Source organism: Lycorma delicatula, chromosome 3, assembly GCF_047948215.1.
Source record: "Lycorma delicatula isolate Av1 chromosome 3, ASM4794821v1, whole genome shotgun sequence".
NCBI classification, from domain to species: Eukaryota; Metazoa; Arthropoda; class Insecta; order Hemiptera; family Fulgoridae; genus Lycorma; species Lycorma delicatula.
In genome coordinates this window covers 47,306,669-47,324,942 of record NC_134457.1, presented here as the reverse complement: position 1 = coordinate 47,324,942, position 18,274 = coordinate 47,306,669, and positions in this window count along the sequence as shown.

Here is an 18,274-nt window from a genome sequence, read left to right as displayed (position 1 = left end):
GTGCATAAACTGCAGAGGATTACCCTAGATACAGCTGTCGTAGATCTGAGCACTCGTATCTTTGCCAAGGGCCAGGTCTACGGAGCGCTGAGTCGCGTGCAACATTTGGAGAGTTTAGCCATTAGTTGGTCGGATCCCAGAAAATTGCTGTATAGTCCACACGATTAAAAGTTTTTCGAGGAACTCTATGGCTTGAGAAATCTATAAGTTTAGGTTGGTTTAGGCCAATTAAATTAATAAATAAATAGAAATATTCACAGTTTCCTAATTTGGCTCAGTACGTTAAATATATTATAACCATAATTTTTCGAATCGTGAATTTTTCTCGATGATAAAAAAGTATTAAATAATAAAATTAATTATAAAAATTAAAAAACACTGTCAAAAAATCAAAAATAAATTGAACTAAAAAAACGGCAACAAATCTAACTAAAAAAAAAAAACAATATCTGGAAATAAAAGACTAAAACATTGTTATGCATTTTTTAATTAAATAAAGTAATGTGTGACCAATCAACTTTTAGACAGTTTTAATTTGTATAAATATATTTTTCATTTTGTAGAAATAGCAGTCATGAAAGGTTGTGTAATGATTAAGTTCTCACTAGGTCTTACATCGATAAGAAAATTTTCCCCTTAAACGAAAATATCTAAATGCAATCGAGGGACTCTGAATAATAACTGCCCTATATTAAAGAGCTCTGAATAGTAATTATTCTACGAGGCTCGGCTAATAAATTTGCACACTACCGTGCTACACGGAGACAAAAAGTAGTATCGAGTTGGGTGTGGCAGCACATGGATGGCTAAAATCCCCCCCCTACAAACATGCGATAATGCGTTGAAATCCGTTTACCGGTTAGTTTTTAGTAGCAGTTAAAATAAAGTCCAGTACGGCCAATATGTCAACACGGTTAAAACAGTGCGCACTGATCGAATTTTTAACAGCAGAAAATGTGAATCCAACGAATATTTTTCAACGTTTAAAAGCGGTTTACGGTAGTGAAACTGTTGACAGGAGTACTGTGAATAGGTGGGCATTCAAATTTTGCGAATGAGATACTGGTAAAGCGATAATTGAGGATGCACCTTGCAGCGGATGACCAGTTTCTGTGACTGACAAAAAAAATTGAAAGGAGGTGGACGATTTGCTTCAAAGTGATTGGCGAAATGCCAGGCAATGCATCGCAATTCAGTTAGGCATATCTAAAGAACGGGTAGGCCATATTATCGAGCAATTGGGTTACCGTAAAATCTGTACACGATGGGTACCGCACAAACTCTCTGATAGCTGTTCGCAAGCTGAAGTTTGAGCCTATTCCGCATCCGCCATAGGCGCCGGATTTGGCTCCGTGCGACTCCACTTCTTCCCTCATTACAAGCGAGATCTCAAAAGTAATTATTACACCCCCGACGATGAGGTGAAGGAAGCTGTAGGCAATTGGATCCGAGAAAGACCGCCAGAAAATTTCAGTGAGAGAATGCAAAAACTTGTCACGTTGGGAAAAGTGTATCAGTGTAAACGTGGATTATATTGAAAAATAAATACTGCATTTTGTAGTTATGGTGTTGTGCTTTTATTCATTTTTTATTTCATTCCCATGCTACGCATATATGTGCAGAATTTATCAGCTGAGCCTAGTTTGTTAAAGAGCGTTCTCAAAATAAATGAGCGTTTTAAAAATCGTTGTGTCAAACTGGCATTTGTCAGAGTGACAAGTAATAGGTCTTATAATATTAAAGTTTTATCGCCGTCTATTATTTTTTTATAGCTGTATAAATTTTAATTCTCCGAAAATTGTTATACTGTTTTTTTTTTGTTTTTTCTTTTCACGGAAAAAAGAGAAAAGTAGAAAACTTCCAAAATGGTGTTTTATGTAGAACAGATTGATAATTCTAATTAGTAATTAAATCTGTTTTATGATTTTCTTTTACGTCACAATTAAGCAATAAAATAAATCTCTTGCCAAGTTATATAGCGGTTAGTATAAGCAATGATAACAGATAAAAAAGAAAAGAAAAATGTATCTTCAAATCGTCTGTATAATTAATGTATTTTTCAAATCCTTCATTATGTTGCACTGAAAAAAAATATTACAATGAAGCCGTTAGAAGAACTTCTACAAGGTAAATAAAAAGGAATCATTGAAATCATTCCTTTTGATAAAAGAGTAAAGCTTGAATATACATTAAAAAATCCTATGGGTCGATTAAAAATCTCTTCGTTTTTATAAGTATGTTAAAAATTGGTAAAAATAGTTTTTATGAGATAAGGTGGTTAAAAAATAAATAAAAAAATTTAATGCTTAAAAAACTTATTGAATTAAATTTTATTTTAGTTTTTTTTTTTAAATTGTAATCTTATGGATATAATATATTTGTGTGTGAAAAAATATAAGAACGAAAAATGAAGAAATTTATTTTTGTGGTATCTATTACTCGTATTAAAATATAATCATCTTAAGAGACAGCAAAACACAGTAACATGTGACTGCTTTAAGTTTATAAATATTTCTATCATGTTAGACCTAATTTTTAAACCCGGCTATGCTAAAAAGTCAGCTTTCAACAAATAACAAGCAAACGACATTCTTCTGGCTAATTTTAATATGATTATTAATTTTCAATCGTTTCGATATTTATGTGTCTATTTATTTATTTATAAAAAGGAAACTTTCTTTATTGTATTGTCAGCAAAACTGTTTAGACTCGAATCATATAGGATACACGAATAAATAATATACACATACACATATTCTCACTCACCTGTATGTTACTCGCTCACATGCGACTGGGTAAACCGGACACGGTTTGGCTAACTGCCTCAAAGTCTATTGTTATGACCTAACGAACACTTCATGTTCCAATTTTTCTTCAGGCGGTCAATTGAGACGTAACTCCCACACTCACACACACACACACACACACATCTCGCTTCTTCAACATACATTCGTTTAATAATACAACAGAAATATTGTAATCGGTCGACGTGAGTTGAACAGTATAGTAAATTGATAAAGAGAAAAGTAAATTTATAGGCCAAAGACCAAGAACCGTCATTAACACGACTATACAATTGAAAAAGAATCCTAATAAATTTATTTAGAATAAATTTCTTTTGATTGCTGCAAAATAATTTTTTTTTTTATTTGATAGCATCACTTTCTTTTCCCAGAATAAAAATGACGAAGATTCTAGAATTTATTTAGATTTATATCAAAGGCTCTTTTATTTATATTTGTTTAGTCACATTAAAAAAAAAATTCTTTCATTTCTCTTCTACAGAGTGATTTTTTAGTCCTGTTACCCAATTTTAAATGTAATTTAAGAAAGGGAAATTTAGGTGGAATAAAAAAATGTATTTGTTACTTACAAAAGAGATTTAATAAAAAGCTATTACTTACATAATTGTTAAAGAATATGCTCAAAATGCTCACCCCTTGCGGTTATACACGCACGGACTCTTTTCAGCATATTAGCAGAAACCTTTTTAAGAGTTGCATTGGAAATATTCGTCTGTAATATTGACTTTAAGTTCATCAATAGTGTGAGGGTTGTTTTTGAAGGCCTCGGACTTTACATAGCCCTACAAAAAGTAGTCAGGAGATGTGAGGTCTGGGAACTTTGGAGGCTATAAGCCTTTGCTTGTTATTCGATCATCAAAGAACTCTTGCATAAAATCCATGGTTTCTCGAGAAGTGTGGCATGTAGCGCCGTCTTGCTGAAACCAGCGATACCGTTCTTGAGATTCCAGGAGGGACACAAATTGGCGCACAATATTCCTGTATACTTCACCATTTACTGTCTGTTCGAAGAATATGGGTCCAACTATACGATGAGATATCGCGCACCACACACCAATTTTTTCCGGATGCAGAGATTTGTCTTGTAAAGCGTTAGGATTTTCAACCGCCCAAATTCGACAGTTTTGACTATTCACATAACCATCGAGATGGATCCAAGCTTCATCACTAAAGAACACTGTGTTTAAAAATTCGATTCCGTTATCATTTACGAGAGACCTAAGCCAACGGCAATATCGCAATCGTGTGTTTAAATCTGGAGGCTGAAGCTCTTGGACTAATCATACGCGATACGGATACAATTTCAATTTTTTAGCAGCTTTCTGAACACTGGAATATGACAAACCAACTTACGTGGAAAGTTTGCGTAAACTTTTCCGTGGAGATTGAGCAATCTTGTTCCCACATTCTCTAAATCGTCATCTGTTAAGCGAGTTGGTCGATCACTACGTTTTCTGTCGTAAACATTACCTGTTTCTCGAAATCGGTTTGCTAGCCTAGAAATTGACATTTTTTCTGTCGGAGGAACACCAAAAAATTTAATTTGAAATGATTCTTTTACACTCGCGTACGATTTCGTAGCAAAATATTGTTCAAGAATGAAAACTCGTTCTATGGTAAAAGACATTCTGTTCGTAAAACGACCGGAAACGGCACAAAAGTTTACAGAGCTTAAGGAGAATCAACTCACACTGCCGAATCTATACCGGTTGAGTAGCGCTACCAACTTCGTGTCACAAAAAAATATTTCCCTTTCTTAGAAAAAAATTACCAGACATTAACAATTGGGTAACAGGACTAAAAAATCACTCTGTATTAACGAGAGACATGGTATTATAATTATTATTTTATTTTATAAATAAATATTTTTTTTTATAGTAATCGGTTTTATCATAATACACTATATAGATCAAGCCAGGAACTTGTGGATGTGCTACCTTATGGATAAAAAAAGGAACTGTTCCAGCATTTGTCTGAATGGATCAACCGTGAAAAATTTTAATCAGAGCAGCATCACAAAATATATAATTAATTATAAATGTGATAAAATATTTTTTCCCATAAAAAATTATGGTGCATGGGTTTGTTTATTTTACGTATGTAATCACATTTTTATTTTAGCTGCTGTAGGAGCAGAGCGGACCACGTGGTGCTCGAACGAATGATTCATTCGTTCAAACGATTTATTTCCCGAACGAATCATTCGATTGAACGATTTATAACGAACGATTTACCTAAAATTATATTTGTGTTTTGGGGATAAAAAAAAGAAAACTTTAGGGTTAGAACCGAATTAAAAAATTACAACTCAAGAAACAGCCAAAAATGTTTAGGATTTTGAAGCTTTTTGTTGTAAATTTTTTTTTATTGTTAGTATGCTAAATTCATGAAAGTTATTTATATTTTAGATGTGAATATATCATAATAAATAGATAATTCTAACTGAGCATTATTTTTTTACTCTAAGCATTTTTTACAAGCGAATTTTAATTTGATCTTTTTTCAGTATATCGGGTGTCTATAAAAGAATTCCGCGGTTTTAAATTAAATTTAGGCACATTTAGAATTACAAATGTATGTGTTTTATTATATGAAAATACAAAGTCTAAAGTTTTTTTACTACTTAATGTAACTCAATATCAACACCGTTTCGAGCTCTGCAGACGTCAATTCAATAATCCAGCCTCACTCCACACTCTGGCGAGCCTTTCGGAAGAATCGCTTTCACTATTATTCTTTGGCGTAGATTGGATTTTTCTTGGAATACGTCTTTTATTCACTCCTAAAAGAAGAAATCCACTGGTGTCAAATCGGGACTTCGCGATGATCAAACGATGGGAGCTTTTCTGCCTATCCGGCCTTCTGGGAACCTGTTGTTAAGAGCAGTCCGCATAAATTCTATATGATGTGGAGGGGTTCATCCTGTTGGAAAGTTAGACCCTTGATGCTTTCAATCTGGGGAACAAAATTCCCTAACATATCCTAAGTACAATAACATATCTAAGTACATTATGTCCTTAATTTTCTGTTACTGAAATGCCGGCCCTCGTGGCGCGAGTGGTAACGTCTCGGTCTTTTATCCGGAGGTCCCGGGTTCGAAACCCGGAAAGACATGGCATTCTCACATGCTAAAAAGAATCATCATTCATCTCGTCATCTGAAACAACACCTAACGGCGGTCCCGGAGGTTAACAAAAAAAAAAGTCTGTTCCTGGAAAAAATGGCCCAAAAATTCGATTATGCATGATATATTACCAGACATTCACTTTCAAATAGTTGCTTACGAATTCCACCGACTCTTGTGAATTTTCTGAACACCAAAATCGACAATTATGGCGATTCACGACTACATGAACATGAAATGTTGCTTCATCGGATAATAACGCGCTGCAGATAGTTTTCATTAGCAGAAATGAAGTCTAACATTGTTTTTACAAATCGGCTTATAAATGGTATTTTTTGGATAATCGATAGGTTTAATTTTACTGACTAATTACAGTTTATAAGTACTAAGTTTCAGTCGCTTGTGAACATCATGAATAGTGCTCATAGGAACGTTTACTTGACAAACTATTTTTACGAATTGAATGTTTTGGACTTGTTTGGAAAAACAGTTGAATTCTTTTGCATTTTTTCCCTACTCGGATAGTGCTCTTTTAAACTTTTCTGGTTTCCAAAAACAATTCGAATTTATGATTTCTTTCTACGACAGTCACTAATTTTGATTCTGCGAACCAGTTCACGCCCTCTCCACTACACGGAGCCAATACACTGGAACCGTACACAATGCTTTTTCTTGTGGTGACGCCATGGTACTGAAGTTCAGCTTCATAACATTGCTTGGTCTATGCAACAGTATAAAGCAGCTGCTATCTGAAGGAGAATGTGTAAATTAAAACTTAATTGTTTTGCTTCAAGATTATGCATAAAACACTATTGAATGCTGCAAAATGTACACGATATTCTCTTCTTGAAACCCTGAATTTCTTTTTCGGACAACCGATGTAAACTAAATGCTAAAAACAATTTTTTTAAAATATTTTATAAAAACATTTTAACTGTGTTTTAAACGCTTCATTTTAACTAAATTAACTCGAATAATAGATTTATTATTAATTTCTTGTATGTTGGAACTAAACAATTTTTTTTTTTTTTTTTTAATAGACACTTCAGCCATTAGGTTTATTGTGCAACTACTAGTGTGTAAAAGAGGTTCCTATTGTCATTTAGTTTACAAGAAGTCCTCCCTACTATACCTCATGGATGCACTTCCATGAGGAAATGCACTTTAATATTCTTCAAGTCCTAGTAAGCTTGGTATAGCTAATTATACATCAGGATAGCCAACTATCATCTTAGGATGATGAGATGATACTGATCTAAGATAATGAGATCAGCACCAACAGAATCAGCATCAGGAAACAATAATCAAGAATAAGGAAAAGCAGTGGGTGATGAGATAGTATTAGCTACCTACTGAACAGATTGAGGTAGTTACCAGTCTAGTTCAACTTACCAAGATCTAGTGCAACACGTTACCAACTAGGAGATATACCAGAGGTTTGATACTTTCTAGGTGCACAAGATTCCCAGTTTTACTCTGGCAGGCCCTCGACTAGTTATATTTACATAATAAAATTAATAAATTCTTAATATCTTACTGCCATCATTCTGTTGTAAGGTTTTAATTAACAACTTATTGTGTCTGATGATCTATGTTTTGCATTTATTGAAATATAAAGATGCAAATCAGATTTACTAAGGAAAACTGATGTCACTGAGCCAAATCAATAAAATTACTCACCCAAGGTATTCAGACTTCTGAAATATCATTTCAATCAATTAAAATTAATTTCAGTAATGACATTTCTTTTCATTTGGAAATTTCAGTTTTTTTTTCCATTGAAAGTTCTAGTAAGTCTTAATAAATAATATAACTTGACTAGAATTTACACATTTCCAAATTATTTTCAGCTTCATTTTATATTTTGATTTAGCTTCATGATGTTAAACTGATGACTGCTGACAATATGAGGATGCAAATAAAGTTCAATCTTTTAAGCTGCTTCATTTTTTAACAGAGCATCTATCATCTAAAATCTGTATGTATTGAACAGGAGAAACTTTCTTATCCAATTTCTGTTTAATTATTTAAAAAACCTAAGGTGTAATACAAATAGCATATTGTAAATAACATAATTTTTATTGCTATTTTCAAATTTAATATACTTGTAAATAAATCTTTTATTCTGATCAGTTCATAATAATACATTATAAACATCATGTCAAGAATGGGGAAGTATGTTATTTCATGGACAAAAAAAGAGTTGCCCCAGCATTTTACCAGGAGGTTCAAGGGAAACTGTGGTAAAATTTTGATTGATAAATCACAGGGTCAGTATGATAATTAATCTTTTAAAAAAAAAAAAATTGATTTAAATCAATATTAATTATTTAAAACACTAACACATGAATGAAATAATATTAAGGTAAATACATAAAGAAGCTAAATGAAAAAATAATTACAAAATAAATTAAGATCAAGAAGGGATTATGAAAAGTTACTTATGCAACCATTAAACATGATACTGAAAAATTCTGGTTTTTTAAACAAATTTTTAATTAACATTTTTTTTTTTAAATTCAGCAACAGAATAGTGTTGTATGAGTATTAAAGTGCTAACGAAAATCTTTTAATTTTATATTAAATGTACTGGTGGGAAAATTTGTTAAATGGTTGATTAAAAATTAAAGCGTAAGAAGGCCCTTTCTCATAAGCTGAATAATTGTGTTCCAGAGTTGCATGAAAATAGTTCTTTATCTGCTTTCATGTAGGTGGATATTGCTATTTTTTTTTAAGAATAATTGATTGGGCTTTTTATAATCTTTTATGAGTGGCTTTAACTAAATTACATAAAAGGAACTCAAAAATTTCTCCTTCTGTTAGGCTTTTTTTCTTACCAATTTTTGTTTTTTCTTCGTCAGGGAGGAGATCCTACAGGCATCATGTTTTTTACAGGCATCATGTGGTCTCATAACTCTTAGTAGTGTTGGACTCCCCCTTGCAAACCTACCCACTAAACCCCTCCTCCTCTACAACATGGGATACTTCCTTCCTTTTTCCTGTTTAGCCTGGTAACTACCGTTTAGATAATTCTTCAGAGGATAAATGAGGATGATATGTATGAGTGTAAATGAAGTGTAGACTTGTACATTCTCAGTTCGACCATTCCTGAGATGTGTGGTTAATTGAAACCCAACCACCAAAGAACACCGGTATCCACGATCTAGTATTCAAATCCGTGTAAAAATAACTAGCTTTACTAGGACTTGAACGCTGTAACTCTCGACTTCTAAATCAGGTGATTTGGGAAGACGCGTTAACCACTAGACCAACCCGGTGGGTTACAACATGGGATACTGGGCCCACCTTATGGTATTATCACAGCACTCCATGTGTCTTGTTTCCATTTGCACCTACAATACTGGCTCCTAGTCTTGAACTCATTGGGGTCCTGCGGTTTTTTTTATTTTTAACCTCGATCTTTGGACTCATAGGACATCATGGAGCATGATTGTCCCAGGATATTCTCTGAGGTAAGAGTACCGGAATTCTCTCCTGCATGCTCCCTATGCTACAAGAACTGATTGCACATGAACATCGTGTATTCTGTGGTGTCCTCCTCTCCACAATAATCGTATTCCATGGAGGACCTCAGCATCCATGTGCACACGTATGACTTAAAACATCTGTGACTGGGGTAAGGAACCGTGTTAACTCGTACCCTGTTCCCGGTGTTTTGGAACACCGGGAACACCATTTCTGGAGGTCAAGAATCAGTGTTTAGATCCATCTGCCTTTCATCGACAGATCCCATTTCTCCTGCCATCTGCAGACAAGCTATGCTCCACATCCACCTTACCCATTGTCTTGTACATCCCCTCCCTCTTCCGAACGAGGAGATCCAGGGGTGCAAGTCCGACCACTATGCCCACGGCATCTCCTGTGATGTTCCTGCATCCACAGCCCAGTGTTCTGGACAATAGAATTAAGATGGCTAAATTTATTCATTTAAGGTGTTTTCATCTATTTTTACATTAAATTAAGTTATACGTCTATCGTTAACTTCCTTTTATAAGAGATAATGATGTTTACTTAAGGGAGATAGCCTTTGCCCAGGGCAAAGAATTACTCAGACTCTTCCCTTTCCAGCGCGACGGACCATACTAGTGCTCCAAACAATACTTTCGAGATCACCCACCAGGGACAAGACCTTCTCTCCAATCTGCAGGGATCCCCGACATTGGTCATTATCTGATAGATGGTGACAGTCCTCTATCAGATATTGACCAACCTGTCGCCGACCTTTTGGAGAGGTAACACTGATTATCCTCCTCAGATATGGACTGACACCATAAGTCTTTAGCGCCCGACATATCGTTCTCCGCATTAACTGTTGAATGCATTTTTCCCACGAAACAGGATCACCATCAGAATCAAATGTATGCCATGAGCCCGAACTGGCCTCCTGGAAATTAGTCGAATCTAGATGTGGCACCTACAGTTGACCTTGCCCGTATGGAAGCCACACTGTAGATCGCTAAGACTGCCAGTTGCCTCTTAGTTGTGCCTGTTAACCAGTATCCTATCAAAAAGCTTACTCAGGAAATTGTGTATGCAGATCAACCAAAAGGATGCTAACAGCCTTGCCACCCCTCCTTCCTGAGGAGCACAAGCCAAGTGGACTTCGAGGATTCTAGGAAACATTCCCAGGATTCTACAATGACATAGTTGAATGCATCAACCACCCTCCATGGAGCGAGTTTTACAATAAGCTTGTCCACCTCCCAGGGCATGCCATCCAAGCTAGGGAGGGCTCTTACTGCATTTGATATTACAGCTGGCCACTGCGAGCTCTTTTGTGGTGACGAATGGGATATCAAAGGCAGCTATTTCCTCGTGGTTCATATCGAAGAAAGATTCTTTATACCAACCCAATAGAGTAATAGGCTAGCCCTGTGGAGGATAGAAAGATGCCTACCAAATTTTTTGGTAACAGTTTTGTAGGTATCTCACCAGATATCCTCATCAAGATCATTGCAGAGTTCCCTTTGTTTCTACCGTTTGGTCCTGGAGATCTTGTACTAAAGATTCTGCCTAGTCTTTTTGAACCATCCCACCAATAGGTACAGAGTTCAGCATCATCTTTCCTTTGGCCGTCTGTAGTCTTTGCCTGGCATTCATGCAAGATTGACCTTGACAATTCACCAATAGGTTTGTTCACCAATTCACCAATTACCATTCAAGTATTACTTCATAGGATGAATGAGGATGAGTGTATGAGTGAGTGTAAATGAAGTGTAGTCTTGTACAGTCTCAAGTTTGACCATTTCTGTGATATGTGGTAAATTGAAACCCAACCACCAAAGAACACTGGTATCCACGATCTAGTATTCAAATTCATATGAAAGTAATTGCCCTTACTAGGACTTAAATGCTGAAACTCTTGACTTCCAAATCAGCTGATTTTGGAAGATGTGTTCCAAAGACCACTAGACCAATCTGGTGGGTTACCAATAGGCCTGTTTAGGAATATATTTCCTCACTGAGCTTAAAAAACTTTAAGGTACAACTTTTGACAACAAGATCGTTAACAAGAGTGTTGTACATGAGACTATAAACAGGAGATGTACAGATGCTTTGCAGCTTTACGTACTCAAAGCTACAATCAGCTATTAACAGCACACCAATAGTAATAAGTAAGAAATAAAGAGTAATGTATTCATGAATGCTTTTTCTGTTAATGTTTGGCACCTCCTACATTAACTACACTACATGCACTATTTCGATATATAGGATACATGTAATTTGAAGTATGATTACAACTCTGAGCCTTTGGTGGAGCAGCTGAGGGGTATCACAACAAAAAATATATTAAAGTGTGTTTGGATATTTATTACAGAGATTTAATTATTTAATTAATTGATTACATTTATTCTTAATAAACACAACTGTAGTTGTCAGCTGAAAAATCTCATTTGTGAAATTTATATAAAAAACCAGTGTATAATTTAAAACATTAACAGGTCAAATTTTCCAGAACATATTACAATTGACCACGTAGGCTCAAACAATTGAAATCTCATATAACTTTTTGCTTTAATATTTACACTTACAAGAGTGTTTGTTTCAGGAGTGCACCAGTAGGATCTCATTTAAAGAAAAGATATAAAGAACTTCAAATGGGAACTTTTCCTTGATTTTTTTTTTATACAGGTTTTGGAACTTAATAAAAAAAAACCCTATTGCATGTTTAAAATCTCTTCCAATTTTCAAACATAATGGCCAACTTAATTTTTTTAAATAAAAATTGTCAATTTTTATGACTTTTTGAATGCAAAACACAACTCAGACTTTTTATTCTTTGATATTTTCTCTTAAATGTAACTGCTCAGGAGCAGGTTGAATTGTACTTATGGAAAATATGTACCCTCTCTAGGTTAAACCTAAGTCCATAATGTTGTAATTTTACTCTTTTGTTATTATTTCAATAAACTGTATTTTTGTAATATTTCATTATTTTGATTAAACAGTGCACTTAAAAAAACTGTAGACATATTTGTGGTAACAGTTTTATAACATTTAAAATTAGTGGTCCAAATTCTGAATTAATATTGTTATTCTAGCAGATAAATGCACAAAATCACAACATTGACAAAATAGTTATGTTTTATTTCAATTTATGAATATAGATTATTAATCTAATAAAAAAATGAAACATTAATTTTCATTATATTTTATAAAAATAAATAATATTACTTTAGACAATACAAACAAAAGTAGTTGGCAATTAATCTTTCATTACAAATTAGAAAAAATAAATAATATTACTTTTGAAAAAAGATAAAATAAAAATCAGTTAATGTTGACAATTTAATTATTACATAATTAAAATTTATGAAAATAAATTCACAAGTCAGTAAAAATCTAGGCAAGTCTCTCTTTAAAAAAAAAAAAAAAAATGTTATGCAATGGTACACTGACACTTTATTCATTTAAAATACTTGTACTAAACAAGTAAAATATTTGGATAATTCAAATGTTAAACGCATATGAAGTTTCCATTGCAAGTTGATAAATATAATTTTTCTTATTTAAAATTATATCTAACGTTTGTATCAATATATGTAATTTCAATAATTTCATCTTTAATATCCATTGAAATATTAGATAATAGAGTACATGCTGTTGATAAATACAACTAATGGTGAGGTTTAGCTCCTGAATGGTTGTGTTCAAGAGAAAATATCCAAGAATGAAAATGAACTAATATTAAGAGTTTTATTGGAAATTAATATAAAAAGTACAAATTTCCATTTAAAAATGAAGCTGGATGCCCATATTATTAAAATGACAGAAATTTCAAATACATTATTAGGGTATTATTAGCACTGAAAAATTGAGGAAAAGTTCCCCATTAAAAGTTTTTTGCAGTTTTTCTTATTTATAAGATCTCAATTATGGCACACTTAAATTAAACACTCCATACAGAAAATTAGTTATAACTTTTCTACAATGCTTTGTGAAAAACCTGTGACTACAGCGATGCGTTTCCTGAAATCAAGTGTTTCAAGACAAAATTAAAATACATAAAGAATGTGAATTTATTAAGAAAATATAATTTTTAACATGTTTTATGTGTTTACTATTTTAATCTGTCGATGTAATGGAATGGAATTCAAAGTTGTCTGGGGATGTTTTATTCCCCTCTTTACTGCAAAGCCTGGACATCAGTCTGTTGCTGTTAAGTCTCTCTTTATTTGCCAGGTATTACATATTTAATGATAGTAATATATTTATTTTTAGTTTGTTTTTAAGATAGACAGAATCTGTAACTACAATCTGTTGCTGTAAAAAGTGTAATTAATATGTCATTAAAATTCATTTTCATTTGACCTTATTCATTAAAATGAGTGAAGTCAAATGAAAAAATATTTTCAAAATGCATTTCATGGCCATATATACAATTTATGTCTTGTATGTAAATATTAAAAAAAATGAACATGAAGTTAAAGAGAATAAAAGAAAAAATCTCTCAATTACTAAATGGATAATAAAACAAACAGAATCCTTTTACTTTTATGGTAAACTTCAATGTTGAATTGTGGTTTATTGCAAATGCTTTGGAAAACTTGTGTTGATTATCACACAGACAAATAACATTTACAACTTAAATTCTATCCATTCTATTCTTGTAATTTTATAGCTCATAAAATTTAAAGCTTTAATGAAAATAAACTTATTCAAATAAGAATATAAATATCCTTGGTAATGCTGCTTACCATTATTGCTTCTAATTAAATTTTCTATTTGCTTTTTGTGTAATAAAATTATGGCATTAAATTCTAGTTTGGCAATTTTTTTATTATTGTATTAGTTGTGTAAATAAGAGACGGTTGCATAGTTTCTATTTTTTAAATAAATTTTGTCAAGCCCTTACAATTATATTGTTTGTAGTTTTTGTTTAGATGATAAAAATGAAAAACATAGAAGGTAAACTTCAATCAGCTGAATAATAATATAACACAGTACTTCCTACTGTGGTCATATTTCCTGTTATTTTAATAAACAGTTACCTATCAATCTCATGTAGAAAGTATGCTCTTTTATATTGTAACACATTTTCTATGCTATCTAAAATCTATTGTTAAAATTTTTATTATTATAGACATTTTATTATCTGTTTCACTTGAAGGCAGAGACACTTCCTTCATTTTATAAATTTTCTATTATCACTTTCCTGCACTGATTAATAACAGGAGTTTAATTCATAATTGTATCTGCTTGACGGTATGCAGTTGTTTGTGATGTAATTGAAATAGCAGCATTTCAAACCAATTAGTTATTATTATATTTAATAATGTAAAAATTCCTAATTTAATGTTGTATTTCCATTTACTGTCATTCCGTTATTGTGTTAGATAAAATAATGATTGTTTTAATGAAAAAAAATTTGGAGTTCATAGTTCTGAACAAATGTTAAACTTTTAAGACAATATGCCACTTTAATTATTTAGTATATGCTTACTTTTCTAATAAATGTTCATTGTTGTTTTCAATAAAATTTTGTAATAAATTAAAAACATAATTGTTTCATTAGATGATCTCTAAACTAATTATCCTTCTGAATATTACTTGCCATTTTGTAGTAATTGTTAAAATTGGTTGGATTGTTTTTTGGTAGTACATAGGTGTTAAGGCCAAAAAAATGGTTCCATAGTACAAAGAACTAACTGCATTATGTATGATTGTGAAACTTAGTTATGAAGAAAAGGAGAAAAAAGGCCAGAAATTTTTTAAATGTGAGCATGGAGGAAATTGAAGATCAAGTGAGGATAGATAAAGTGAAAGATGAAAATGTATTGAGGAGAATGAATGAAAATAGAAGCTTTATCAAAAGAATTCAGAAAAGGAAAGTTAATTGGCTGGAACATATCATGAGAAGAGGAGGTAATATAATAATAATAATGTGTGTAATATATACACTACATATTAGTGTATATATTTATGAATGTTTCATTTTAGCCAAAAAAAAAAAAATAAAAAATAACTAAATAGTCACTTATTGTTAAAAAAATAACAATATCTACTACTATCAAATCAGACAAAAGAACTGTTTTTATGTAACTTTACATAACACTTCTTCTTATGAGAAAGGGCCTTATGCTTTCATTGCCAGTAAATTACTAGTTTAAAAACTTTTCAATTTATTTAAAATAAAACTAATAAATTTTTTTATAGAAACAGTATTACTTTTTTGATGAATTTTTAAATACTACTAATTAAAAAATTTGAAAAAATAACCCAACATTTTCTACATCCAGTTCAATATGAATGTATATGTCATAATAATTTTCATTACATCTCTGAAATGTGAGTTGTTTTGTAGTTATACCTTTATATTTTGTATCTTCATGTATATAAACTTTAATCACATTTACTTTTTAATCCAAAATTTATTGTATATTTTGTGATAATGCTTTGATCAAGGTAAAACCTTAATAAAGTAAAGGGCATCTGCTGGATTACTTTTTTTATTCTCGAAATAGCAGATCTACTAATTTCTGATGAGATTTATATGGTGTATTATTATCTACTGATCAGAATAAAAAAAATTATTTATTTATTATTACAATGCTGAAGGATCAGTAGAAGGTGTGAAAATGAGAGGGTAGAAAAGAAAAAGGATAAAAGAGTAAAAAAGAGATTAAAAAGGTAAAGAGTAAGATAATATAAAAGGAAATGGGAACTATCTTAGATTTTTTTTGGGAATAGAGAAATATGTTGATTGCATGATGCAAGGGACCTGCCTCTGGATAGATAACACCATTTAATGATGAATACAAAAAAATCAGTATGTTTTAAGTCATTATATCTATCTTACCAAGAGTGAGACGACACAATATACAGCAGATAAAGAAAAACTTAGTAATACAGTAATAAAATTCAACAATATAATAAAACAAAAAATTTGATAGTATCACCTTCTTGTAACAAATCCAACATCAATTACTTTAACAAAAAAGTAGCCAAAAACAAAATATTCAATAAAATTATAGAAAAAATAATATTAATTATACAAATAAATATATTTACAGTATAATATAGTTGTTACTGGTATTTATTTGTGTAATATTAATAACTGTAAACAAATATTATACAATCTTTAAAATTATTGCAACAGTAATCCAATTATTTTTTATAATCAGTTAACACTGCTGTATTGCAATAATCTCAGACTTTTATCTTAACTCTGTCTTGACTGAAAAATGGGAAGATTCAGACTCAGACTTGCTCATTGAACAATCTTTGCATCTTATCGCAAGAAATAATTATTGCGTTTTGGAATAAAAAATTTGAAGGAGGAAAAACGACTGATAAATTTAAAATTTGGAGAACAAGTAAGGTGGAATCATTAACAATGGACTCATTAAATTGATGTAACGTGATATGTTAATGATTCTATGCCAAACAATTATCTCAGCTGATCAATACAAAAGTCAAAAGATGTCATATATTATATTTATGAAAATAATGGAGTCTTATAAAACTGTTCAGTACTCACTTAAGGTGAAGAAACCCCACTTGTGGATTTCGGACTGCATATTTTAATTTAATTCTATATTTAAATGTACTGCAGTTTATTGTTTAAATAGTTACAATTGTCATTAAACATATCATCATCATCATCATCATATGGTGTTCTGCCTCTTGGCTGGTCCTTGGCATCACCACTGTCTTCGTCTGTTTCTGTCCCATGCTTTTCTTTTCATCTCATGATAACCTTCACTACCCTTTATGTCATTTATTAACTTCAGCCTCTTCCTAATTCTAAAAGAACTGTATTTATTATAACTTCTTCTTTACTCCTCCAGTATTCAGTTAGTATTGTCCTGAGATATCCTGAGATATATTCTTTTTACATGTTCAATTTTCCTTCTGCTGTTACAACATCCATACCAAAAGTTATGAAGATTAAAGACAGGATAAGAAATAAGAGATGATTAAGAGAATTGACCCTGCTCAATTCTCTTATTCATCATAACACTTATTTTCCGCACAATTATATTTCTTCATTCCTACTTCCAATACTTTTATCATTCCTTGTAATGTCTGAGTGTCTTTAGCTACAATCTGACACAATTTATATTTTTTCCATCTGTGTTTACTCCTTTTTAGTCATCCAATATTTTTTTCAACATTTCATGGTCATAGTGAGCAGTGTTGGTGATAAACAAGAACCTTGTCTCCCTCTGCATAATTCTAACCAATTTGTGAGATTCTTATTTATTCTCACAGCTGCTTTTTGCTTCATATACAATTCTCTGATCAGTCTCCTACCTTTCCAATCAGCTCTCTTTTTTTCAGAATCTCAAATAACTTTTCCCACTGTACTCTGTTCAATGCCTTTTCCATATCTATAAAACACAAGCTCAATCCACTTTCTTTTTCAAAACATCTCTCTTCAATCATTCTGATCAATCCTACAGCTTCTCTTGTTTCTTTTCCTTTTCTGAATCCAAACTTTTCTTCCCCAGAATTCTCCTCCATTTTTGTAATCAACCTTCTGTTCATAACTCTCAGCATTATTTTTGCAACATGTGATATTAAGCTGATAGTTCTATATTCTTCACATTTTTTTTTGTTTTAAACATTTTAGGTATTGGTATCATTATTGTTTTAACAAAATCTTCTGGCCATACTCCAGTATCACAAATTGTAAATATTTTATCTACTCCATCTTCTAAACATTTAAAGTGTTCTAATGGAAGTTTGTTTACTCCTGCTACTTTCTGTTTACATGTTTGTAATAGCTTGTATAATTTCAGATCTCATAATTGGTGGGCCTTATCCTCCTCCATAATTTCTTCTTCCACCTGAGCTTTCCATGTTTCACTTGTCCTTCTCC